At 45.9% G+C, this 27,941-nt stretch overlaps 1 protein-coding gene across 7 annotated transcripts in view; it reads right to left on the reverse strand.

Moving 5' to 3' along the window:
* Positions 1-27,941, reverse strand: part of nab (NGFI-A-binding protein homolog) — a 1,065,342-nt gene that overhangs the window by 504,475 nt on the left and 532,926 nt on the right. The window lies entirely within an intron of this gene.

A 27,941-nucleotide genomic window follows, 5' to 3' on the forward strand; every position in this document is an offset into this window, starting at 1 on the left:
CACGCTGAAAAAAAAAAGAAAAATTGGTAAACGCTGGCAACGCGAAGAGACGAAGGCTCGATAAACAACGACGGCGCAAAGGTAGCTTCAATGCTGAAGGGGCGGGGTCAAAAGAGTTTTTGGGTGGCGTTCCTGTGGGTTTTCTTCTTTCGCTTACGTTGCCATGGTGATGAAAGGCATGCACTCTTTCCAGGTGAAGAGGGAACGGCAGCCCGGGAAAGGCACAAAAACGGCAAAGTGCGGAGGCGGCGCATCAAGTTCCCCTCGTCTTCTTTTGTCGACCAGGGAAGATGGTCGGCCGACAATGTTTCGCGATCCCGTCCTTTCTTTCACGGTGCACTACTTTCTGCAAAACCCTTGCGCACGCGGTAGACGTTGGCAAATTGTCGCTCTTGTTTTTCTTTCTCTGCCGACTGAGCAGCGTGGCCCTTTCGATTTTCTTGGCGTGTGTAGAATAATGAGCACCCACGGCACCGTGACTAAAGCTCGGCTCTATGATGAACTGAAAGAGAGACGCCAGATGACCACGAAGGCCTCCGTTCATGTTAGAGCAGCCCCGCCGCAGTGGTCTTGTAGCTAAAGTACACGGCTGCTTAACCGCAGGTCGCGGGATCGAATCCCGGCTGCGGCGACTGCATTTTCGATGGTGGCGAAAATGATGTAGGGCCATGTGCTCAGATTTGGGAGCACGTTCAAGAGCCCCACGTGGTCGAAATTTCCGTAGCTTTCCAGAAGGGCGCCTCTCACAGTCATATTAGCCCCGAGAAGTTGTAGTGGCGCCGCCTGACGGGTGACGTCACGGCACGGAGCCTTCGATGCCAGCCGCGGCGCGCCTACGCTTGCGTCGTGCGCTGTTCCGCGGTTTGCGATCGCTTTTTACTTGTCTCAAGCTGCAGATGAATGAAGAAAACAGAATTGGTAATGTTTCAGGTAAAACAATAAAACGTTTACTTTTGCTTCTGCACAATAACGCGCCGGGCAATGTGAAAGGAGTGAAATGTCTGTGTCGCGCTGCTGACCCCGATAATGGATTGCATTCGTGGCCACGACAGCCGCATTCTGACTGGTGTGAAAATCAAGAACACGCTTCTGTTTGGATACAACAAATTCACTGGCACATAATCATGTGATTTTGAGAAGGAATTAAAACAGCATATCTACATTATTTCGTTGAAATATGCGTGGGCGATTTGTTTCGGAGATATCTGTGTCTCTCCTCCACTAGAATGATTTGTACCGGAGGAATCCACGTAAATAGAGACAGCGCTTTCACAGGCCTGTACGTAAAGCCCCGCGCTCGCATTCGGTATGGAGTCTCACAACATTTATCGAAATACGCTCGCCCTACAATACCACCGTCGCTGCTGTGTTTTTTTTCTCGTGTACTTTCTCACTCAACACTTCGTTTAGTCTCACGTGTTTATCTTTTCACAATACTTTTAAAGCTTTACTTGACCGAAATTATTGAGCTTAATACGGGTAATTGAAGTGAGGTGCAAGAAGGGCACCCCCTTGAAATGATCCTTTTTCTTTTTGCATGGCGAAACACTTTGGAGGTAGGACACAGGCCCGGTGCGCCATCTTCTGGATATGCCACTGTGTGGGCCAAGTAAGTGAGTGCGCCATCGAAAAAAAAAAGTTCTGCAGCAGCGTACATAACTGGGCGAGTTGGTTATGCTCCATGATGTAAAAAACCCAGTGGAAAAGACGACACACAAGTAAAAGAGCACATAGGACAACCTACGTCCTGTTTCTTTTGTGTGTCCCCTTTGCGCTGGATTTTTGACATCACGAAGAAAAAGAAAGTTCATTTAGACTTTCTGAAGTTTGTGTTGCAATCGTTACCATCAGCGGTGCTTCCAAGTGAAGCTCCCATTAGGGTTTGTGACGCGATGGTAGAAAACTCTAGAATTTCACACAAATCACGGTATACGACTACCTTATCTTTTGCGACTGTTGAGAGGAAACCCTTATATATCCCAGTATGATCCCAGTAAATGGAAAATATATCATTATTTCCGAAATCACTGTGTTTGTGGCGGTATTGTTTAGTTTATTTGACGAACATGGTAAGTGGGGGCTTCTGACAGTCATATTCATGTAATGTCTCCTGCTGGAGCAAGTGCAGTTCTGTCCAATCATTTAGATTATTCCCAGATGCAGGCGTTCCTTGCACGGTAAAGCGCAATGTATTTAGTGAATGGAAAACGTCCCAATTTTATTTCTGATACTTTGGCACAGATATCTTCTAATCCTGGAGTGTATGCCTAGTTGTAATCACATTAGTACGACTTAGCATATTTTCTTAGCACCCAAACCGTGGTGTAGCGATAAAAACAACGAACGTCTTCCCGTCTATTATTATTTTCACACTAAATCAACCGTTTGGACAGTAGTCTGCGTAACCTAAGCTAAATTACGGAAACTTCTTACACTGCAGCTTCAAAAAGTTTCACTAGTTGTGAAATCTTGCATTTTGTATCCGGAGAAGTTTTCGTAATGAAACTGTGGAGTAACCACAACGTATCGCTGAAAAGCGTGTACACGGTGGTTACAGAAAAAGGCAGCAAGTATTGGCGGATAAGGCGAGTTCTTGCCGTGAAATGACATCGCCGTGGCCGCAGCGACGCCAGTGTTCGTTCTTGGGGCTAATAGTTGTTTTGCCTTGTGTTTCTGCCTTGTGTTATCAGACACAGTGCTCTACGAATAGCTGACACCATTTGATAGGGGTCCTGAAACACTTTTTCGAATAACCATAGAATGAACTCACTGGAGGAACTTATTGCCTTACAAATTAAACGCCGCAAAAATTTTAAGAATTTGTCCAGTACGAGCGGAGTTACGAAGATTTGTCGCATGCTGCAATTGAAACTCTCTTCTCTCATCCCGACAAAAGCGCTCGAAGCTAAGCAGGGAGAGATGGAAGGGGCAAGGAAAATACGTCGCCCATGCCCCGTGACCTTGAGCACATATATTCTTTTTATCTTCTTCAAATGCACGGCTTTCCAGCGTAACCGCATGCGCACGCGTGGACAAGTGGTGGCCTCCCGCAGCGATTTCTGTAATGACCAAGCACGTTATGTTCAAATCAGCCAATGACTGATAGATGGGCTCACTATGAGTCATTTTTGAGCATCTTCGGCCATTTGTCGAGAAAAAAACAAAATAAATTTTCAGCTGACTTTGATCAATAATGGTGAAGTCTAGGCCGCATGCTGCGCTAAATTATTTGGCTCGCGTGTTGTCGGGGGCCTCTACAACCAACCAGCAGCGTTTCCTTATCATGCTCAAAAAGTGTTGCGCGGCCCTTTTAAGGGGCATTTATCTTTGCTAGATACAACATTATTTCGAACAAACTGACGAGAATCCCATAGGGCACGTTATTCCTGGTAGAGACGACTCAAAATAGCGCTGAAAAACGGGGACTATGCGAAAACTTGTTTTAATGAACATGTTTATAGTTTTTCAGTCGACGTGACTGATTTGTATTATTCTATTCCCCATGATCTGTTGCTTCCTGCGGTTGAACAGTGCATAGATTTGTTTGGCTCAGTTGGATTTCAAGCCGAGTGTGGTGTTCTGATAAGTTTGTTTTTGGAACTTTTATTATTCTACCTCAAGTCGACGTACATTTCAGAGGATGACAAGCTTTATATTCAAACAGACGGGTTATGTATCGCGTCATGCATAGCGCCAATTTTAAGCGACATATTTTTAAGTAGAATTGACAGATCAATTAACTGATATCTTGATATATTGAACATTACCAAAGTGTTCAGGTATGTTCATGACAATGTTGTTTTGCTAACAAACGAATCGGCAGTGGACGCGGCAGGTTGGCCCAAAAAATTTCGCAATTTTCGGAGTGTTTTAAACTCTTGACTCCTACACACACACAATGGCTGAGAGCAATGCCATGAAATTCCTCAATATCCTCTTCACCTTTCATACTAACCGCATTATTTGGGCATACCAACACGCATGAACAAACCACTCCTTCCTCACCAATCAGCTCATTCCAAACTAGTAAAAGAAGGCATCATCAGTCATTGTTTTCGTCATGCATTAAGCAAATCTTGTGAGCACAAAATTGCCAAACGTTTTCATAATCAGTCAGACCGATTGTATAAGGCAGGTTATCATCTGCACATTCTAAGTTCGGTTGCAGAATGCTTGCTGCGTATGCTTCGCAACCCAGGATATAAAGCCCGTCATGAAGCCGAGAAACCGAAGCACATAGTCGTCGTAACATAGCATCACGATATATGGCACAACCTAAAGAAATTAGCCAAGTGCTCTAAAGTTAGAGTTGTCTTTTCGGCTCCCAAGAAGCTGGCCAGTCTTTGTGGCCTTCATTTATTTATTTATCGTAGTACCCACAGCGCCCAAAGCCATTACAGAGCCAAACCTGACCACGACGGAAAACCCGAATGTTGAAATAAGAATCGTCGAACTGTCTTTATTTCCTGCATCACTTGCGCAGCTTATCTATGCCGCTTTGTTGTGGTAAAGAGTATATTGGACAGACGGGTCGTTGCCTCAATGATAGATTTAGAGAACATTGTAATAACGTGAAAATGGCCAGGGGAGTTGGCTGGCCATTCGTTGTAAATCCTGCGGCTGCTCACCTATATTCAATGCTTGCACATTTATCAAGAGAATGTTCGGCAAGATTACTAGAGAGATTATTGAGGCTGAGGCTACCGCATCACTGAGGTCTAAGTGCGTCAGCACTCCCTCGCTTATTCACAGTGATAAGAAATTGTAACTTCTAAGAAACTATTCTTTTGTACGCATCATAGATATTACACGATGTTATTATTCCGGTGATATAGGCGAGCGTGCGGTAGTTATTAACATGATGTTGGAAGTTAGCGCCTGTGTCATGAGTTCTCTTCTTGTGTGCCCGTTTCTTAGCGCTATTTTCAGTCGTCACAATGCACTAAAAAGCCCAAATTTCAACGGGGCTGATTCTTGGTAGTGATGACCTTAAGAAAATGAAGTTAACAGAAAGGTAACTTGCCGCTGGCAGGGACCGAATCAGCGACCTTCCCGATACGCGTCCGAAGCTCTCCTAGCTTAGCAATCACCCCGTTCAATTCCTTAGGTGCATTTAAGGCTCGTTCACGCCGAAGACCGGGCGGTCAAAGCGACGAGGCGGCCACGCGGAGAGCGGGAAAACCTCCTTTACAGGCGGCGAAAGCGGGATAATAAATTGGCCCCGTACCTGCATGCAATCTTCAAATGTCGTCGAAAGACGATAGTCTTGAGTGTGGAGAGAGTTAACAAAACATTTATTTGGTGTTCTGCGCAAGAAAATTGGTGAATGGTATTCCGGAGGCGCTGCGTTAGAGTGCCTCGACCATGCAGAGTAGGCGAACGAGCGCATCAAGGCACGTTAGCCACGAGCGCCATCTGGCAGTGATCTCCGTAAAAAAAGGACGGCCTGCGTTCCTGCGGAGAAAGATGCGTGCGTTCTCGGAGGCGATAAGGTGGAGAACACAAAGCGACGGGCAGGTGCCACCATTGAGTCGTTTTGGCAAAGCGTTGATAAAACTTGCCGTCTTGAGCCCTGCATCGCACTGTTAGCGCAGCGTGTTTACCGCTACGGTCCTTATAATTACTTGTGTGTGCGTTCTCTAGTATAAAGGCACACATACAAAACATTGACGTGTTGTTATGGTACCTCAAATATGCGCAATGATTGCTTTGGAACTGACAATCGCACACGTCAGAACGCTGATCCTTGAGCAACATTGGTGGGCGCTGCGGATGGGGTCGGCCGTTCGGGGTATCGGTTGGTGCTGTTTAGAGTAACCGGTCCACGGTAACGGCAGACAAACAGACAAATGGACAGGCAGACAGACCAAAGTTTTTGCGTCGAAAGTCCCCTAGAAAGACTACCGTCTTCAAAACCAGGCGGGAAGGGCGATCACTCTCGGAGCATTTTTTGCCACCCGCCGAGGCTCGCCGCTTTGCCGCAGCCAATCAGACCGCTATGCAGCGGAGGTGCGGGCGTACATTTGGAAGAAACACTGATACGTCATAGCGACACGTGTGCAAAAAGCGCGAAATTCCCACCTCTTCTGCCACGCTGCCAGGCGAAGGAGGCATGGTGTCTGAACAGGGTCCCCACTCGCTGCCTCAGCGCTTCGAAAATCCCGTTTTGTCGGGCAGCTTTCAGTGTTAATGAACCTTTAAACTTGGGAGTGAGCGCCGCTAGTTGCCATGACATGACGCGCGTTGTGCTTCCCTCTAGTCCGCCCGGCCACCATGCCACTAAGGCTACCATGCCACGGCATGATCACCTTAGCCCAGTTTTGAGCAGTAACACGTTACCGGTAACTAGTTGCTTTTAAATGCGAATGCATTTCTTAATCGGGGCATGTCAGGCATCTGTCGGTGTCCGCGCACCAGCAGGTCTCATCCTTTCGCTCTCAATTCCTCTCCCATAGCATAAGCTGCGGCGGTGCGCACTTATTCTCGTCCCTAGCTACCGGAGCGGGCGCAGTAGCGGAGATGAGAGGAGAGGAGGAGCGCGCTCTGGCGTGTGAGGGCACTCGCATCGCGCAGAGCTCGGCGGAGCTCCCGCGTGTGTAGAGAGAATGTAAGCAAGGGAAGGTGCAGTGCCACCACTCCTCCTCACACCCGTCGCTCTCCCGTCCGCTCACTTCTTACATATTAACCAAATGAAGTGAAGCACGCGCCTCACTCTCGGCCGTTCACTGGCTGATGAATGTGTAAATGAATGGATACAGTACGAATAATCTTCTCGTCAATAAATCACGCTAATAAAATTACTACGCCCTGTACTCTCGGCGGAAAAATGCATTCGCATTTCCTTACGATTCCCTTCATAGAGGTGGGGACAATTTATTTGAGTAAATTGTAACTGTGACCAGTTACTCCCTATTTAGATGAACATGTAACTGTAACACTTGTAGTGGGGAATTTGCAAGGCACTAACTAGTGGGACCATCCCTGAGTGCGAAGCTCGAGCGTGTGCACGAGCTGTAGACGCTGGGCTGCTCGAGCATTTGTGTCGGTACCGGCTGCCTGCCTACTACCTGGCGTCGCTATTAAACTCCCTTGCAACCGGTACAGGCAGCCGGTACAGACACAAATGTTCGAGCAGCCCAGCGTCTACAGCTCGTGCACACGCTCGCGCTTCGCACTCAGGGATGGTCCCACTAGTCAGTGCCTTGCGAATTCCCCACTACACACTGTTCTTTTTTTCACTGTAACTGTAACGAAAATTTTCGCTTCAGTGTTTTGATGCAAATTCTCCAACAGCAACACTCGTTAAAGGCCGATGGTGAACGCTTTTCACCACACCCTCTCTACCTTTCAAGATTGCGCAGTAGGGCTCCATTCAATTTTCAAACGCGAAGCTAAAGGGTCTCCCAATTTTTTATAGGTGACTAGGGAACCACCGTGCGAAGCGGCTCAAGAAGACAGAACGCGGTTAACTGGTGAATTTTCGAAACTTCTCGGTAAGTGATCGTCAATGGTCTACTCTGACCTCGCACAATAGTTAACAAAATGACGGACGTTTCGCTTTATTTTTACAGGTGACATGCTGATTATACACTCGCCACGCATACAAAAAAGAGAAGAACGCGAGCAGACGTTTGTTAGACACAAGTGCTTTTGCAAACGTTCAGTAAAGAGCCATTGTATGTTTTGCAAGTCGGCGTGTCGTCGGAAATGAACCACGCTTTCGCCACCCCCCCCCCCACTCCGCCCCATGGCTTTCATTTAGAATCCAGCATCATCGCAATGTTTAGGGCAAAGTTATGCCTTATCAATAGCTATTCAACTAGCTCCGCCTAAGAACGAGTAGCATTGTTGACTTCAACAACTTTTCTTTTTGTTGTCCTTTCCTGTCCATGTCACCGATGTAGTTCGCAATCTGCGCATCAGCGATCTGCGATTGTGCGCAGGTGTGCGGTTTTGGGGTTTCGCAAACTCACGTTCCTATGGTTTGTATGGCCAGCGAAATCGAAGCTCCTATAACAGAGATTTATACGCTTCAAAACACCCATGAAATGAACCATAATGGTCAATGAACGTCGTCTTCATTCCATATGCGCTTGTCGTACCTTCTAGTAAGTTTTATTACATTAGGTTATAATTTGGTACGTAATCAATTATGTTTTTCAAGCGCTAAAGGAATAGTACCAACGTTACTTTTCACTGGTAATGTGCCCATGACTGCCTTAATCCAAGTTCTGCGTCCAACTATCGACGCTCTTTTGACTGTCACAGCACTTTCTGTCATTAACTACTACAGCTACCTCAAAGGTTTAAGTACCGATTATCGACGTTAGTCGTCGGCATTGCGATGAATCATTATAAGATCAACGCAAGTGGGTTCACATGCAACGGTGCAGCGTGATACCTAAAGATGTGTCCAAGGTCTCATTTATTATTAACCAAAGGCACTTGATGTACTTTTTTTACACGTTTCACTTTCGCGTTACAGCGATTGCTACCACCAAGGGATCGAAAAGGCGTTTCTCGATGTTGCACCATTATGAGTTAGCCCTGCGCCACATCCTAGCCGATGCACATTAACAACATGAGACATTTTATGGCGCCAAAAGCACGATAGGATTACAAGGCATGCAGCTGTGGATGGCTTCGGAAATTTTTACCATCTGGCGTTGTTTAAAGCGCGATGCTATCGCAAAATGCACGGGACTCTAGCGTGTTGCCTCCACTGAAGTGCGTCCACCGCGGCTGCGAACGAAGCCAGCACCAACGTTCACTATTCAGACACCGTTCCTGCTACACAAGCGCGGTGAACTGTTCTTTGCAAATTAGTTCAAATTTATTATACCCATTTTGTATGCGATCGGCGCCAGGAGACGAAGAATCCCATGAGGAAACGTCAGAGCCAAAATACTCAAACACAGCAGACAAAATATAACAGGCACATCTCCCGAACTTGATTAATAAGTGCAATATATCCAATGTAAGAAGGTACCCATGCAGATATTATAACATGGTCTAAACAACGGATTAAGCATTAAAACAGTGAAGAGGAAACTTGAGATAGCAAAAAGTATACGTAGGCAATAATGGACAAGAAAGGCAAAGTAACCACAAATATGGATAGGACAGTCAGAGGAGCTGAGGAGTTTTACAAAGATTCATACAATAGCCGGGACAACCACGACCATAATGCAAGAACTAGCTGTACTTCAGATGACATCCAACCAGTAATGACAGAAGAAATCCGGAAAGCCTTGAAGGAAATGCGAAGAGACAAAGCTATACTAGTTAGGATCAGCTAACATCAGATCTGCTGAAAGACGGAGGACAGATTGTGTTAAAAAAAACTCGCCAACCTATTTATGAAGTGCCTATTAACGTGAAGGGTACCAGTGTCTTGGAAGAATGCTAACACAATCTTAATCCATAAGAACGGGGACGGGAAGAACTTGAAGAATTACAGGCTGATCAGCTTGCTCTTGATCGTATACAAGCTATTTAGAACCGCAAATGCTAACAGAATTCGGACAGCATTAGAATTCAATCAACAAAAGTATCAAGCAGGATTTCGTGCAGGCTACACAACAATCAACTACATTTGTACTATCAATAAGGTGAAAGAGTAATGCCATTAGCTGTACATAGCATTCATAGATTACGAATAGGCATTTGATTCAGCAGAGATATCAGCAGTCATGCAGACACTGCAGAATCACGGCGTCAACGAAACACAAACTTCCTGGAAGGAATCTACCGCGGAACAACTGCCACCAAACAGCTGCGTGAAGAAAGCGACACAATACCAATAAAGAAGGGTGTAAGACAAGGAGAAACGGTCTCCCCATTGTTGTTTACCGCGTGCTTACAGGAGGTTTGCAGAAGCCTAAAGTAGGGAAAGGTATGGATACGAGTTAATAGAGAGTAACTTAGTAAACTGCGCTTCCTCGATAACATTGCATTCATGAGGGGACAAACTGCAATGAATCATTACTGAAGTAGACAAGAAGAGCCGGAAGGTAGGACTTAAAATTATTCTCCAGAACAGGAAAGCAATGTACTACAACCTCGGAAGAGAACAGCGCTTCGAGATAAGTAGCAGTGCACTTGAAGTTGCAGAGGAGTTTGGGCACTTAAGACAGGTAATAATACCTGAGCCGAGTTATAAGATTGAAGTAACTAGAAGAACTAAAACAAGGTAGAGCACATTCGGCAATCATTATGAAGTCATGATTGATAGATTGCCCTTATTTTCAAGAGGAAGGTATATAACAGCTGCACCTTCCCGGTACTTACCTATGTAGCAGAAACCTGGAAGATTACAGAGGGGGTTATTTATTTATTTATTTATTTATTTATTTATTTATTTATTGATTGATTTATAGAATACTGCGGACAATAATCCAAGCCGGGGGAGCATACAAGAAACACACAAAATAACAGAGGGAAACAAGGTTGACAAGCGTTTTTTACACAATTTCTTTGCATATAAGACAGAGGGGTTATGACTTTAACAAAAGTAACAATTGAACAACAAGGTGATAATATAATTCTAAGGAAGTCATGGAAGAATAGTATTTACACAAATGGTCAAGGGCGTCCTTTAAGTTGAGAAACTACGCAGCGAGCAATGGAAACAATGATGGTTATAACCCTAAGATATCATAGGAGAGCATAGTGTATCAGCGAACAAACTGGTGTTGAGAAGATCATAGTCGAAAACAAGAAAAAGAAATGTCATGGAGAGGGCAAGTAGCGCGACAGCAAGATAAACGCTGGTCGTTAAGAGTTACTGGCTGGATTCCAAGAGAAGGTAAGCGGGCGAAGGGAAGACAGAAAGTTACGCGGGTAGATGAGATTAGGAAGTTTACGGATGTAAAGTGGCAGCAGCAAGCACAGAACCGAGTTCAGTGGCGGAACATGGAAGAGGCCTTTGTCCTGCAGTGAACGTAGTAAGGCTGATGACGATGATGATGACATACGATGGCATTTCTTAGCGACCCAACCACTATCTATCTATCTATCTATCTATCTATCTATCTATCTATCTATCTATCTATCTATCTATCTATCTATCTGTCTGTCTGTCTGTCTGTCTGTCTGTCTGTCTGTCTGTCTGTCTGTCTGTCTGTCTGTCTGTCTGTCTGTCTGTCTATCTATCTATCTATCTATCTATCTATCTATCTATCTATCTATCTATCTATCTATCTATCTATCTATCTATCTATCTATCTATCTATCTATCTATCTATCTATCTATCTATCTATCTATCTATCTATCTATCTATCTATCTATCTATCTATCTATCTATCTATCTATCTATCTATCTATCTATCTATCTATCTATCTATCTATCTATCTATCTATCTATCTATCTATCTATCTAAACGTAGCTGCTGCGTGGTGATCTTTCCCAGCGTTTAAAAAAAAGCCCGCGCAATATGAAATTAAACCGCGTGACATCGCTCGTGCCGTGCGGTACAGCATCGCTCTCAAAAGTGCTTCGAGCGATACTATTTGCCAAAATGGTTGATTGGGCGAGTTGGTGATACATGACTAATTATGAAATGGAAGCGCACAACGTAGAAGCAGACGGAAAGACAGGGACAAGCGCTAACTACCAACTGAAAGTTTATTCGGAAAAAATATGAAATATATACTAAAAGATGATACAGTGTCAAGGCACATACGATAACACCAAAGCATAGACCAAAAATGGCAACACCGATAGAATATCTTAGTGCGTCAGCCCTACCTTACCATCGCTTACTGTGCTTTACATTGATTAGTTAACTTCTACGGCATCTGCTAATGTTTAAAAACGCTAGCTCCTTATCGGACAAAGCGATTGATGGTTTGCTGACGCAAGCCCCGTGTTCCGCTATGTGTGCTGCTTCAATTATAAGCCTTGTGCGCTCATCTTTGTGCTTTTGGAGAACTACTGTCTTATCAAATTGTACTTCACAGCCACATCTAGTGACATGCTGGGCAAGATAACCATCATTGCCGCTACGAACATTGCACGCATGCTCACGCAACCTGTCGTTGAGGCATCTTCCAGTTTGCCCAATATAACAGGCACCGCACGAAAGTATGATCATGTAAACTACGTCACTAATGCAGTTGACAAAACGGTTCCTGTGCTTTGTTTTACACCGCTGTTCCCTGTGTCTAGCGCCACATGTCAGTCTAGCCAGCTGAGAAAGCTTGTGTGGTGCAGAGGAAACTACACGCACTCCCATGCGCTGCCCCACCTTTTTCAGGCGGTGGGTAACCTGATGCATGTAAGGGACAACAGCTACTCTTTCTCTTTCTTTTTCGTGGGTCCTGTTGTCACGTCCTACTGCACCATGTCCCTGGCCATCTTTAGCTCTCCGTTTTCTACGGATACTTTCGGCCACGGAGCAGCAGCAGGGTATCCTGAGGCGGTCTTGGTGTCCGTGGCCGAAAGTATCCGTAGAAAACGGAGAGCTAAAGATGGCCAGGGACATGGTGCAGTAGGACGTGACAACAGGACCCACGAAAAAGAAAGAGAAAGAGTAGCTGTTGTCCCTTACATGCATCAGGTTACCCACCGCCTGAAAAAGGTGGGGCAGCGCATGGGAGTGCGTGTAGTTTCCTCTGCACCACACAAGCTTTCTCAGCTGGCTAGACTGACATGTGGCGCTAGACACAGGGAACAGCGGTGTAAAACAAAGCACAGGAACCGTTTTGTCAACTGCATTAGTGACGTAGTTTACATGATCATACTTTCGTGCGGTGCCTGTTATATTGGGCAAACTGGAAGATGCCTCAACGACAGGTTGCGTGAGCATGCGTGCAATGTTCGTAGCGGCAATGATGGTTATCTTGCCCAGCATGTCACTAGATGTGGCTGTGAAGTACAATTTGATAAGACAGTAGTTCTCCAAAAGCACAAAGATGAGCGCACAAGGCTTATAATTGAAGCAGCACACATAGCGGAACACGGGGCTTGCGTCAGCAAACCATCAATCGCTTTGTCCGATAAGGAGCTAGCGTTTTTAAACATTAGCAGATGCCGTAGAAGTTAACTAATCAATGTAAAGCACAGTAAGCGATGGTAAGGTAGGGCTGACGCACTAAGATATTCTATCGGTGTTGCCATTTTTGGTCTATGCTTTGGTGTTATCGTATGTGCCTTGACACTGTATCATCTTTTAGTATATATTTCATATTTTTTCCGAATAAACTTTCAGTTGGTAGTTAGCGCTTGTCCCTGTCTTTCCGTCTGCTTCTACGTTGTGCGCTTCCATTTCATAATTAGTCATACTATTTGCGCTTGGACTCTGGCGGTGAAGATGAGCAGTCGCCTCTATAGGCATCGCCTAAGATACCATCGCTGGATGTCAGCATTCTTCACAAACATCCCCCCTCCCCACCCTCCATCCCCTACACAATTTTGCGCACTCTATCGAAGCACGGTCGACTGCGCCACATATACATCACACCCACGCCAATTTCGGGCCCCCTGATTAGATGATATAAGAGCTACAGCCTTTAAATCTAGTTTCCGTTCCCATCACAAAAAAGAGCTTTGGGAGTCCTATGTAATCCATAAATTTATGGTTACTTTCGGAATCAATAAAAGTGCAGGAAAACCTTCCTTCGTACCCATTAAGTTGTTCCTGACCTTACGGGATGTTTATTTACTGCTATTTTTACACGCAAATAAATTAGGTCCCTGTTTCATTTCATTTGTTTTGCTGAATCATGACAGGATTTTGCGCAAGTGCTGATGCTGATCGATAATCTGCTTACAATCGAACCTATGTACTTGTTAATGTTCGTGCCGATGACACACGTATTGCAATTTACTTCTTTCACTATTTTTTTCGTGTGTAAGTGCGCATGCGCGAATTCCTCTTTTCTTGACCTATCACGCACATTGTCGTGCTCCTAACAATCGCTTGTCACAGACCTACACTACGCCATCGCTCGTCATATATTACGCACATGCGTGAATCACGCCGATGAAAGCCGGTCCCCCGTCCGAAACGTGAGTCGAACGATTCTTTCCTATGTGCCCGATATATTCTTTTGACCTTTTATATGTGGCTCGTGTGTTATTTGTTGATTGTTATATATATTATACTATATATAGAATTGCTATAGGAAGTATCATGCAGGCTCTTATAGTGTAGAAAGAAACGTATTTCACACAGAACGAACGTTTTAGGACTGCTTAGTCAGGCTTTTTCTTGGCGGACTGGTTTGGCATTCACTTTATTTGTTTATTTATTTACTTATTTATTTTTAATTATTCATTTATTTATTTTTATTTATTTTATTATTTATTTATATACCTATTTATTTCAAATACCTTACATGGCCACATGGGCATTGAGTAAGGGGGCTTTACAGAAATTTTATACACTAAAGGTGTAAACCCAATTCACAAGAAGAAGCATAATTTGATATGCAAGAACAGAGCATGTAAAGCATAGAATTAGTACAATCAAAACCCTGTAAAAGGTGAATGATAAAGAGCTAGCAGAAAATATAACATTAAAAGTTAAATGCAAGTTGCTTTATATTGTATGAGGCATGATAAAATGCCAACAAGAATACAACATACAATGGTAAGCCATCGCACATGAAACTGCGCAAGCACCCAAGGACAAGCACTGAATATTACGTGCGAGAAGTTAGACAGAACGTCGTCTGCCGGAGATATGCGCGTTAGGAGATTGTCTGAATTTCGCCGAGTCAGTTTCCGCGACTATATCACCAAGTAAGGTGTTCCATAGGCGTATGGCTAGCGGAAGTGCGGAATATTTGAAGGCGTCAGTGGAACCGTAAGGTCACGTGAAACTTGGATTATTATGTATTCTACGAAGTGAGTGTGGTGATTGACATATGCAGGCCCAGCGCATGCCGGTCGAGCTGGTGCGCATACTTATGAAATAATGACAACAAGGCAATAAATATCATGACGATCCCTTTACAGCTCGAGGAAAAGAGAGTTTTATTTCTGTCACACTTGAACGATAGTTATAGTTTTGAGAAATGAAACGAGCGGCTCTGTTTGGGATTGATTCTAATGAAGTTTTTAAACATTTTTGATGGGGAGACCAGATCGAAGAAGAAAACTCAAGTTGTGGGCGAACGAATGTTTGGAAAGGAAGCTTGCGAATGGGCGAAGGCGAGCTTCGAAGGTTGCGGCGTCAGTACCCTAATGACTTGGCAGCGTCGGCACTTACGTTAGTAATATGGGTAGTCCAAAAAAGCTTTGGAGTAAGTGTGATGCCTAGATATTTCGAAGAAGAGGCCTCAGACAATAGGCTGGTTGTGATACTGTATGAAAAGTTAGATTTGGAATGCTTCCTGCTAAACAATATTACTTTACACTTCGCTGAGTTCAAGTGCATTATCCATGTGTCACGCCAATCCGGTAATTAAGTTGAGGTCATCTTGAAGGAAAATGTGGTCGGCGGAACTGTTAATTAGGCGATATATAATCCAATCATCAGCGAATATGCGCATGCAGGATGATATGTTATTGGGCAAGTCGTTGATATAAATGAGAAACACTAGGGGATCAAGTACGCTTCCTTGAGGTACACCTGAGCCGACAAAAGAGAAAAATTATTGATTTATTGAATATGCGGGGTTTAACGTCCCGAAACATCCATATGATTATGAGAGACGCCGTAGTGGAGGGCTCCGGAAATTTTGACCACCTGGGGTTCTTTAACGTGCACCCAAATCTGAGCACACGGGCCTACAACATTTCCGCCTCCATCGAAAATGCAGCCGCCGCAGCCGGGATTCGAACCCGCGACCTGCGGGTCAGCAGCCGAGTACCTTAGCCACTAGACCACCGCGTTGGGGCAAAAGACAAAAAAATGGCAGCATATCCACGGAGTGAATGATGGAGAGTGGGGCGAGGAATTCGTCCGTCCATTCGTTCTTGCGTCCGTCCATGCGTCCGTCAGTGTGACCGTCCATGCGTCCATCAGCCCTTCGTGCGTGCGTCTGTTCGTGCGTCCGTCCCTGCGTTGGTCTATGCAGCCATCCCTGCTTCCGTTCATGCGTCCATCCATGCATCTGTCTATGTGTCAGTTCGTCCATCTATTCAACACTCCAAGTACCACCATCTCGCATCTTTTCATCATATATTCCCCATATAGAAGCACCGCCATCCAGCGGACATTCCAAGGACTAAACGAGAGGTGGCACACGCGCGCTTTCTTACGGCTTGCGCTTCGGGTCCACTTCCCACCTTTAACCACCTCGAGTTCATGGTATATACTAGTTCACTGTATTCATGGCACTGCGGCCGAACGCTCGCTAAACCTTTCAAAAACCAAGGAGGTTACGCCCAGCGAGTATGACGTAGCAAACTTTTTCAGTCAGATAGTGCTCAAAGTACATGCCAATGGCTGCTAATGGGAAATGAGAGGCGGAGAATTCGGCTTTTACTTTCTTATGGCCTGCGCTTCGTATCTACTTCCCATTTTTCACCACCTCGAGTTCATTCATGGTATATACAAGTTCATTGTATTCTTGGCACTGCGGCTCAACGCTCGCTAAAGCTTTCTAAAGCTAAGGAGGTTACACCCAGCGAGTATAACGTAGCAACCCTTTCTTGTCAGATAGTGCTCAATGTACATGCCAATGGCTGCTAATGGTGATCGCAGCCTGCGCGTTAACTAAAAGCCGAATGCTCCTGTCTCTCATTCCCCATTAGCAGCCATTGACATGTACATTTAGCACTATTTTTTATTGTTCAACAACACACAGAAGAAGTCTCTCACCGGCACCACCTTGGAGGTGAAAATGTTATACTTGTTACATACTACGGGGGACGAACGGGTGCCGCTATAAGGAGCTTCGCCCCTAAAATGAGGAGAAATCTTTGTCCATGGTGAATTGCTGCCTGTTAGAAAGGGAATTTCCGAGCCAGGATACGGTTAACGATCCGGTTTTATTATGGATAGCTTGATGAAGCAGCAACAATGTGCAGCACGATCAAATGCTTCGGAGAAATCTAGGAAGATACAAAGTCTGTTTGTACGTTTTAGTCCATGTAGGAGTGCAAATCTGTTGTTAATTCTAGTATTTGAGTGTCGCATGACAAGCCTCTTCAGAGCCCGTGCCGTTTCGCGAAAAAGAAGTTATTAGATTTGAGATGGCTCTAAACATGATATTTGATAATGTGTTCCATCATGTTACAACGTTAAGGAAATTGGTCATTAATTTCCGACCATGTCTTTTCCCCATTTTTAAATATGGGTACAACTTTGGCAGTTTTCCAGTCAGCTGGAATCTGACCAGTGTTTAGAGACTGCTGGAAAGTGTGGAAAAAAGACTTGCAAGAAACTGAGACCCTGTTTCCTCATCCGCATATATCCGCATGCTTTGCACAACATCGATTACCAAGGTACGTGGGATCTTCCCATTTTATTGTCATAAAGTTCATTGTTGAACACAAAAATTTGGGCTGTAGATACGAGTCCCGAGCTTCAATACACGTCTGTCTACTGAGCTCTGCCCGTTTCTAATGAACTGTCTTTAGTTCATATTATACCTTGCCGCTATTTGTGCAGACTCTATCCGCAATGTGATCCCGATATATGAACTGGACTATTCCCATACATATTGTGCTCATTCACGCATTTTAAGCTCTATAATGTATACAATATGTACATAGCGCCTCCGATAAGTTTTTTCATTTTTCTTTTTTTGTTCGTGTGTTTATCCTGTATATTACTGTGATGATGTTGGGATAGCCGGCTCTAACGTAGCCTACCTTCCCCTATTCTGCCAAATATGAATAAATAAAATAAAATTCGAACTAAACAAGAGTATAATCATGTACCTGCATAAACGATGCCTTGAAAAAAATTGGCATGAAGGAAGAAAGCTTCTGAGGGCTCGTTTCTTTTGTTTTACAAAACCATAATGAAAACCAGGAGATAATGAGGCCAACGATTGTATAGGGGGCTTTGAACGCATATTGATCTAATTCCCATAAAGATGTTGAAAAGTGGACAAAACTAACTTCACGCCAACGAGGGACCAAACGGGAAAGCTTATGATTACGCGCCTCTTATACCGACTTCGTGACGGCGACGATTATCCACCTGGGGTGCTTATGTGCATGCGAACCTGCGAGTGTATGTTCAGCGCCGCTGGTAGGCAGCATAGAACATTGCACCCTTCGCACGCGAACGTATGGAAGGAGCACACCTCGCAAAGGAAGGCATCAAGGGACGAGACGCTCACTTTGACAGGAAGCCAATTTCCGAGGGACGTTGTTTTATTTTGCAGCCAAGAAGTGGGGCGTAATAATAGTGATCATACACATGAACAGATTGAAGTAGACGAAAAGACCATTTCCCGCCGGCAGAGACCGAACCTCCTACCTTCGGATTGCGCGTTCATCACTAGATGTGTGAAAATTGTGTACGACTAGATGGACATAATTATGATGGAACATTTTACTCGTCGCTCAGAAGTGAGATGGATGTCAGTTTTTGTGGGCGAAACGCTTGTCATGGCCACAGGGGATACCAACGCGCCCCAAGAAGAACGCAGGGCGACTGGCTGTACTGACCCTCGTACAGCTCAAGGTATACCGTATGGCTATAGCATAAGTGGGTATGTGCCTCAGAAATTGGGTAAATCACTCGTCCACTAGAAATTATCAAAGCAACATTCAGCGCCAATAGCCGAGGAGCTCAACATCCCTCTCACTGAGAGAGGCGCGGCAAAGGCTTCGCGAATACCCCGAAGCGATGGAAGCAAACATCGATGACGTGCCCGTGGGTGTACGAGAGGTGCGAATTCGCTGTTTCAGCACGAGTCTCTGGAAGTGACGTGTGCTTGACCGTGCGTGGTTCAAATCAAACCTATCTGCGCACTGAGAATAAATCTAGAAACTGAGTCTCAAAAATAACCGACAAGCAACTTGTACTTTTTGAGGTCAGAGAAAGCTTCGCCCTTTTCTTCACAAAACTGCAAAGCGCCAATTGCTGCTTCATGCGTGCGACAAACAAGCAAAATACAAAGAATGGGTGGCACGAAAAGCAAAGAAAAGAACATATGCACTAAGCAGTATCGCACCAAGTACCTAACACGTAAAAAACGCACAGTAGGCGCGTACAAGCCAATTGTCATTTCTTTCACATATATGTCAATCATCACGTTGCACAGATGACAAATTTCACCAGCACGCCATCAATGTTCTAAGGGAAACAAGTGCTTGGTAGTGAATCCACTGCAGCGATTGAGTGCACACGCTCGCGTTAGAACAATGCTTCAAATAGGTATGGTAAAAAATTAAAGTGGCGCCTTTGATAGCAGGCTCCCAAAGATCTACAAGTGAAAGAATAGATGCATCAGCGGGACGTTCCTCGGTTTGTCAGTAAAACAACATAGCTTAGGACACGCCAAGCCTAATAAAAGTGTAGAGCCGTGTTTGTTTCGCTTTTATCCACGATCTTGTTCTCTTTTTTCATCTTCTGCCTCATTGCTTTTCTGTCTGTTTATTTCTTATTTTTTACCTTTTGCATTTCTTTCAGTTTCTTACTATTTATCGGCTGCTTCGTCTTTCTTTTGATATTTGTTTGTCGTTTCAACGACCTGCGCTCCAAGAAGAAAAAGAGCACTGTTACGCCAGGGAGTCCACACTGAAAGTCATTGCCACTGCAAAGGCAATCTGTGTCAAGGCCAGCAAGCGAGCCCACGTGAAACCATAATCTCAACGACGTCGTCAAGCAGCGGCGCCGGTCTGTCTTACGCGACCCTTGGCGAGCTCCGTCAGTACGCGGGCCCTATGAAGCAAGCAGCGCCATCCAGTCTTTACCCAATGCGTGACAACATCACTCGTCCTTGGATGACACCTAGCGCAGCGGCTACGAATTAGAGGATCATGATGCAATCCAGCGGCGGTTCCTGACTGGAGGAATCTGACATCACGGCCAGCGGCGCTTCTAATCAGACGTTCGTGACGTAAAGGTTCACCTGGTGTATATAAGAGAAGCCGACCTATGCGTCAGAGAGAAGACATCTCGGCCCTTCGGGTCCCCACGCTGTCGGCGCGGCCGGTGTCCTTGGCAGCGGCAAGTTTCGTGGTGCCCTTCATAACATCGTCGGCGGTGCGCCTCGTAAAAGTGGATGGCAGCTGCGGGATCGGCCGGCGTCAGCGACATCGGTGTGGTGAGTGCCTGATGTTTTCCCCTAAGTTCGCCAGACTACTCTAGCACAGGTTATAGTAGATTAGAGAAGGGCTGTATGAAGCATTAGAGTGAGCTTTGATTGTTTCAAGCCAAGTCGGAGCACTTTGAAACCAAAGTTAACACGGAGGGAGTAAACACGGCAGTGTTAAAAATTGCTTGCGCGTCTTGATAGTACACTGATAGTGGGTACGGTAAGTAGATTCTTAACAGGGGCAAACAGCAAAAGGCTAGTGTGAACAATGGAGAACCTTAAAGTGAAAGAATTCATCGGAATTCCCTAGGAACTTGGCCTTACCTTGGGCCCTGCGAAACGAAAGCAAGCAATCCTTGAGATCATGAAGGATGAAGGAGTGTCGGCTGAGGAAGTCGATGAAGCCTGGGCGGATATCAAAGTACGCCGCGAGGAAGCAGAAGGGCGCAAACGTCGCGAGCGTAAGGAGGCTGAGAGACAGGAGCACCTCGAGTTGAAAGAAACAGAATTGGCAACCCTACAGTGTTCGCAGGCGCCTAGCGTAGCTTCTGCGATAGTTCAGGTCAGCGGTTTCAGAATTTGGGAACAACTGCCACCGTTCGTAGTAGGCCATGGACATGGCGAAGTATCTCGTCAGGTTTGAACACGTCTGGGAGCGAAATGCTTTGGAGCAGTCTCTTTGGGCGCTGAACCTGTTAGCTCTACTTCACGGCGAACTGTCCGACGTGATAACGTGCTTGTCGAAGGAAGCATTTGAAAGCTCTGACGAGGCTAAGGAAGTGCTTTTGGGACGTTATAAGTTGTCACCCAAGGCTTTCCGACAAAGGTTCCGGTACGCAATAAAGTGCAGTAAGTCGCACATTGACTTCGCGTTTCGTCTTAAAACCGGTTTAATTGAATGGCTCAAGGGTGAAGGTCTCTATGACGATCACGATAAAGTGGTAGAACACGTTGCATTGGAGCACTTCTACCGCTGCATCGAGGAAGATGTCAAGCTTTTGCTGCAGGACAAACTTGGCCAAGTGCAGCTTAACAAGGTAGCAGAGTTAGCTGAGGAGTATTATACTCACCGAAAGTTGCATACCAGGGCAGTGCCGTTGAAAATGATGAAAGGAAACAGGGCTTTTCAAAGAAACCTGATCAAGGAAAATCTACTCCGCACCGTAATTTCTGGAAAGACCCGTCTTTTACGAAGGGCACTGTAGGAGAAGAGCAAATGGAAGCGGAGAAATGGAGTCAGGTTGTTAAATAACGCATTGATACCACACGGGCGTTTGAATCACGGAAGCCGCTAATTTTCTAGAACCACAAAAAGGAACGGCACATCGCGATAAAGTGTAAGCAAAAGTTTGCTTTCACAACAATCTGGGAATCGGAAAAAAACATGTGGTTGTTAGAGCCATATCTCCAAGAAATCAGTGTGAATAGTAAAACTGGTCCAGCACTTCGAGACCCAGCGGCAACCATGGACGTTGTGCATCCTTTGTTGGTGTCGGCGGACGACCTTACAGAAGAATGCACGTGGATCAGACAAGTCGTCGAGAAGCAAAGTGCTTGCTTACCAATCGCTACGGTTGTCATTCAAGGCCTGTTCGGTAAGCTTCGCACCGAAGCGGCTGTGTCCGCCGCACTTCGCGATCGTTTTCCTTATCTTTTTTCTAATAACTCTGAGCAGCTTCTCAAAGAGCACGGTAAATCGTTTTTCTCCCACTTATCGTACATGGCCCTTACGCGACAGCAAGTGCGGAAGCTTTCACCAGAACTTAATCTCGCTGTGTAGTGAAACACCCCCGAAGGGTTGTCTGCGCTCGATCGCTGGTCAACTGGTCACGCCATTACCGCTGGTTTAAAATACATCTAATCCACAGCCTCGTTGATACGGCGTCTCCTCTTTTCCGTAACATGTTTGGTGGAGGTGGAACGTTCCCTGTCCTCACCACGAAGCTTTGCAGTGGCCGCACCGTTCAGTCTCCGGCCATGGCTACCAATGACAACAACCCATGAGCGTCTCCATCTTTAGCTCCAGCCACTACATACCTGACGATGCCCTACCCCTGTGATCCCGATACATTCTCCGCACAGCTTGGGCTTGACGTTGACTACTGGCTCCGTACCTACGAGCGTGTTAGCCAGACACACCGATGGGACCCTACCATAATGCTCGCCAACCTAATATTTTAATTGGACGGCACCCTTCGTGTTTGGTTTGACGACAATGAGCCCGAGCTCACCAGCTGGAGTATCTGTAAGGAGCGGCTACGTGACATCTTTGGGGACCCGTCCGGTCATTAAATGGCAGCGCGAAAAGAACTCACCACTCGTGTGCAGTCCTCAATTTGTCGTATGTCTCGTACATACAGGATGTGCTCGCGTTGTGCCGGAAAATGGACGAGCAAATGACAGCGAGTCACAAGGTGGGCCACATACTCAAGGGCATCGCAGACTACGCCTTCAACTTGCTCGTGTACGCCAACGTCACGACTGTAGATATGATTATTAAGGAATGCCACCACTTCGAAATGGCTAAAAGCCGCCGTGTTCTGCCTCAGTTTACGCAGCTACCAAACACGGCTGTTGCATTAACCTGCACCGATCTCGGTGCCACACTACTCATTCAGGACAGCGTGACACGGGAGCTTGAGGCGCCAAGGTTGAGGTTAAAGTCAAGGATGTTGTAAGTAGCCGGTGGATCTAGCCTTGCATAATTTGCAAGCAATCGCCCCGCCCGGTTTCCTCTTTGCTAATTGTAGCTAATGTCCTTTGTTTCGTGTTTTAACTAAGCAGGAACAGGCTCTTAAAATAAAAGTCGTGCATAGTGCAACGTAAGGCCGCATAAGACAGCGGCCTCTATGCAATTCCACATGCAGTATTGCGTCGGTGCTCTGGCTCGCTGCACTTTACCCCAAACATAATTGTCACTTGTCACCAGTCACATGCGAGATCTGTAGCATTCAAGAATTTCAAGGAAAGTAGCGACACTTCTTTCCTGAAGATCAAGGGACCAAGCGGAAACTTAATATCAGTCACACTGTCACAAGGCGAGCCTAACAATCGCAGTTCCTCAAATAAACCTTGCCGTTCTGTCTTAAGTTCACGACACTTAAGCAAATAGTGTTCTATATCACCGTTTTTCCTTGGGCGACGCGAAGGGCGACGCGAAGAGTCTGATCTTGTGGAGCCATGCTGGTGTACTCGCTGATCCCGTTCGTATGCGATGAAGCAAGCAGGCCTCTTCCCTTGATAGCCCTTTTGTCACACATGGCTGGTGAGGCGTCATTCACAACGAGTGAAAATGCTTATTGACAGCTTCTCATAAGATACTAGGATTGTCTTTGGGAGCCTTCTTCGTTGGTGTAAAACTCAAGAGCACTCCGGGCAAGTCTGTCAGCCGCCTCATTACCCGCTATAGCCACATGTGATGAAATTCATTGAAACTTAATGTTTGTACCAATTCCTTGCAGGTCTTTAAGGATTCGCAGTGATTTTTGGGTGCATGGATCCAAAACTAATTCATGTTTTAGCCGCTGCAAAGCAGGCTTACTGTCCGAAAACAGCACGACTTGTTGCTCCCTACAAAACTTCAGTTTCTTAAGGGCTGCCCAAATTGCCACGCTTTCACATGCTGTCGATGAAGCAATGCACTCGGGTCGCGCTGCCAAGGACGACTTTAGAGACGGGATCACAAACGCTGCAGCGCTTGCTCCACGCACTATGTCGACTGGTTCATCGGTGAAATCTTTCAAATGATCGCTGTACTTTTCTTCAATATATTCAAGAACAAAAGAACGTACGTCTACTGTGGGTGTGGAACGCTTGCTACGCATCCGTGGAATCGTCACCTGACAGTCGACATCCTCATGTGACCAAGGTGGGTCTTGTCGAAGTTGTCTTTGTTTGGGGAAGTCGAAGGGTGTTGAGGGCCACAAAATTTCGCGATTCCGTGCGTCGTCGAAGGCGACTGAGTAATGCTTGTCCTGGGCTCGATTCACCAAGTCGGCAAAGCACGAAAAATGACGTTTAACTTTTACCCCGCATCGATGACGCTCTCGATTGTGTAGTTATGTAAGAGGCTGATCTGCGTGACGTTGGCGGCGAGGCGATGGTGCCTCGGACTGGTAATTCTCCGGATGAATCATTCGAGCCGCCCATCAGGAAAGTTGTTTCTGTCGGCAGAGGAAACGACATGACGCCAGTGGATGAGAGCGACAGAGGCGCAACGCTCTCGCCTGTAGTGGAAAGTAGGAGTGAGCTCTCGAGGATTGATCGAGAAACGCTTACACGAGAGCAGCGTGACGACCTCTCGATCAAAGCGCTAGCGGAAAGCGTAAACTTGTGAAAAATAAAAAGATTTTTTAGAAGGCAGGGCTCCGGTATCGGAGCTACACAAATGTGCAAGGGCGCAAGTACGAGCAGCTCTTGGTGGCACAACAGTATCGTCGCCACCTATTGGAACTGGCGCAAGAAAACGCCTGGGCAGGGCATCTCGGCATGAAAAAGACCAAGGCTAGAGTTTCCTTAGAGTTTTATTGGCCAAAATTCTGGAATTATATTGAAGACTTTGTACGCTCATGCGACACTTCTCAGGGAGCGGGGAATTGCACGGACAAGTGGAAGGCACCCATAAAGCTTGTGCCTATTATCACAGAACCTTTTCAGCGCCTAGTAATTGATATCGTCAGGCCATTGCTAGAGTAAAGGCAAGGGTTCGGTACATTCTGACGGCCCTCTGTGTAGCCACAAAATTTCCAGAAGCTATACCACTTAAGGAGCTCAATTTTCCTCATGTTGTGGATGCACTATCTATACTTGCACACGTCCGATTTCCTTCTGAAATCCAATGCGACAACGGTAGTATCTTCACCAGCTGTCTTACCGCTACCTTTTTGGATAAATGGGGATTAATAGTAGTGCACACCTCGATCCATCACCCACATTCTAATCCGGTAGAGCGTATGCATTCCATTCTCAAACGGATACTGAGAGCTCTTTGCTACGAGCACAAATGTGACTGGGAAGCGTGTATTCCTCCCGCTATGTTCGCTTTGAGATCAGCTCCTCACGAGAGCACTGGTTTTAGCCCTGCAGAGCTTGTGTATGGCAGGAGTTGGAGAACACCATTGCTTATGCTACGCAAGTCCTGGGAGGGATACGAGGAGCACCCTAATGTAGTTGCGTATGTTCTAGACCTCCTTCAGAGGCTTGGAAAAACGAAAGATCAAGTGAAAAGTCACATGAAGACCACACAAGTGATGTCGAAGGAGTACTACGACAAATCAGCGAAGAAACGCACCTTTGAATTGGGCAGTCAAGGTAATGCTTCTGCAGCCGTCCAAAAGGAACAAGCTTGAGGTTCATTGAGAAGGGCCTGCCAAAGTAATATCGAACTTTCTGATACCAAGTATGAAGTGAAATCAGGAAGGCGGCCGAACAAACTTTACCACAGTAACTTGATGAAACCATACGTTCAACGTGAAGCGCTCGTAAATCTACTTTTAAATGCTGCAGAGGAAGAAGGAGCAGAAGTTTTGACTTCTAGTGATGTAATTGAAAGGGGATCTGATGTAATCTTGAAGCAGTTGAACCTGGAGCCTAGGTTAAGTGAAGACCAGAAGGAGGACTTCAGGAGGATTGTTTCCGAGTTTAAATACGTGTTTTCGGATCGTCCCCAAAACATGACTGCGATATAACACGATATCGAGCTAACTTGTGAGAAGCCAATCCGTAGCAAGCAGTATTGATGTTCTCCTGTGCAAAAGCAGATAATGAAAGAGGATATCGATAAAATGCTGGAGTTAGGAGTCATAGTATAGGACGAGAGTGACCATACAACCCCCTCTAATATTGGTTCAAGTGCCGGGAAAAATCCCAGGCCATGCAAGATTATCGGCCTCTTAACGCCATAACTCGTGACCAAACTTACCCGATACCAAATCAAGAGGAGAGAGTAGAAACTGTGTCACAGTCTAGTTATATTTCCACGTTAGACCTCGTGCGACGGTACTGGCAAGTCCCCCTTACGGAGCGTGCTAGCCGCTATGCCGCGTTCGTTTTTCCATTCCGAACGTATCGTCTACTTAAGCTGAGCTTTAGATTGAAAAATGCACCCTTTTGTTTTTCAGGCCTAATGGACCACGTTCTTAAGGGCCTCTCTGAGTTAACTCTGCCGTATTATGACGATGTCGAAATGTTCTCGAACAGCTGGGAAGAACACGTCAACCATCAACGAGTCGTGCTGAACAGATTGAAAGAAGCTCGTTTTAGCATGAAACCTACTAAATGTCACCTAGGGTGTGGCGAGGTGTGCGCCACACCCCACAACCTAGAACACGTTGTGAGACGTGGCCGGCGTAGACCTTCAGAAATTAAGGTAGCCGCCGTCGTGAACTATCCACGACCAACCACAAAATTTGTGATAAGGGCAGTCTTGGGCCTAGCTGGCTACTATCAACATTACGTGCAAAACTACTCTAGCATTGCCAGCCCTCTAACTGCCTCACTTCGAAAGTCTGAGCCAGTGAAAGTGGTATGGAACTCAAGAAAGGAGAATGCGTTTTGCAAGCTGGAACAGGCCCTAAGCGAAAAGCCTGTTCTCATGGCACCCGATTTCTATAACAGATTTGTCATTGAATGCGACGCGAGTGTTCACGGCATGGGAGCTATAGGGTTCTAGGAAGACAGTGCTGGTAACGAAAGACCAGTTTTGTATTTAAGTCGAAAACTGAGCTGCAGGGAAGAGGCATACAGTTCCTCGGAAAAGGAATGCGCTTTCCTCGTGTCGGCTGTTCAAAAGCTAGCCTGTTATGTCTCCGGTTCGAGGTTTGTTGTCAAAACGGACCACTGTCCTCTTACCTGGTTATATTACATGTCACCTAAATGTGGCCGGTTACTAAGGTGAAGCATCATACTCCAAAAGCACAACTGAGACGTTCGCTAAAAGAAAAAAAAAAGCCAAACGCTAATTCAGACGCATTGAGCCGTGCGTTTCAGCTAGTACCTTCTCCACCTTTCGGTTTTTCGCTGGTTAGTCGGGGGAAAATTTTGTCCTCATCATGCCTTAACTAAGCGCTCTCGTCCAGAGTGACCTCAATAAGTGAATTTAATGTATTCTATTTCATTACGTTGTTGTACGTGTAAAATTTTGAGTTCTCATGTCAAGAGTCTTGTGTCCCACATGTGCTTCTTGATGTTGAGGGAAGGAAATTCGGATCGACACGTAGCTAGGTATATGTTGTACTATATTTTGTCTGGTCTTCCGTCAGGTAAGCAATGGCACTTGCTTGCGTCCTGTGTTGTCTGTCGTCGAAACGATCTTGACAAACTGCAGAACCATCGACAAGTAGTGAGACCGAAAATTATCAGAAAAGACAAGCGAAGCTAGTCGACAAGTTTTGATGACAAGCCAGCAGAGCTCGGATCTGTCCTCAAGAATGGTATGTGTTCACGGAGGTGAGCTTCGAGCCCCATCCTCTACCTGGCCCTGGAGGCGATCCTGAAGAGACCTGGCGAACGAGCGCGCCCGACATCCGAGAAATGTGGAAGCAGCTTGTCTTTCCGGAGCATTGTCTGGCGGCGAGGGTGCTGTTACGCCTGGGAGTCCACATCGAACGTCATTGGCGCTGCAAAGACAATCTGTGTCAAGGCCAGCAAGCGAGCCTACCTGACGCCATAATCTCAACGACGTCATCAAGCGGCGGCACCGGTCTGTCTTACGCAACGCCCGGCGAGCTCCCTCAGCCCACGGGCCCGATGATGCAAGTGGCGTTATCCAGTC

This window comes from Rhipicephalus microplus, chromosome 4, assembly GCF_043290135.1.
Source record: "Rhipicephalus microplus isolate Deutch F79 chromosome 4, USDA_Rmic, whole genome shotgun sequence".
NCBI classification, from domain to species: Eukaryota; Metazoa; Arthropoda; class Arachnida; order Ixodida; family Ixodidae; genus Rhipicephalus; species Rhipicephalus microplus.